The sequence below is a fragment of the Monopterus albus genome, unplaced genomic scaffold, assembly GCF_001952655.1.
Source record: "Monopterus albus unplaced genomic scaffold, M_albus_1.0 scaffold199.1, whole genome shotgun sequence".
Classification (NCBI taxonomy): domain Eukaryota; kingdom Metazoa; phylum Chordata; class Actinopteri; order Synbranchiformes; family Synbranchidae; genus Monopterus; species Monopterus albus.
The window spans coordinates 12,427-12,758 of record NW_018128079.1 but is presented as its reverse complement, the minus strand read 5'-3'; the positions used below and the strand labels follow the sequence as shown (position 1 = coordinate 12,758).

At 30.4% G+C, this 332-nt stretch overlaps 1 protein-coding gene across 4 annotated transcripts in view; it reads right to left on the bottom strand.

Moving 5' to 3' along the window:
- The window catches only part of asl (argininosuccinate lyase), an 11,933-nt gene that overhangs the window by 3,689 nt on the left and 7,912 nt on the right, over positions 1 to 332 (bottom strand). The gene's annotated exons all lie outside the window — the stretch shown is intronic.

The following is a 332-nucleotide window of genomic DNA, read 5'->3' as shown; positions in this document are numbered from 1 at the left end:
GTCTCGGTGGAAAAGATTTCGCCACTTTCTGGGGTTGAGGAAACCACAGAAGTGGAAGAAATAAACCCAGCTTCTCCCAACAGCAGATATTTACATTTGAATAATTTTCTAGTTTACTACTTCTTTTTGAAAAATTATAGTATAATGGTTGCCCTCAAAGGGCCAGATTAACAGTATAAATGTAACTAAATGTAATGTAATGTAAAATCAATTAAACTACTCCTTATCATATTGTTAAATCACTGTTTCTGTATTTATTACTTATTCAAGTTACAAATATTACATATGCATTTGCATAGATGTAAAAATAAATGTTCAGTTTAAGAAACCCA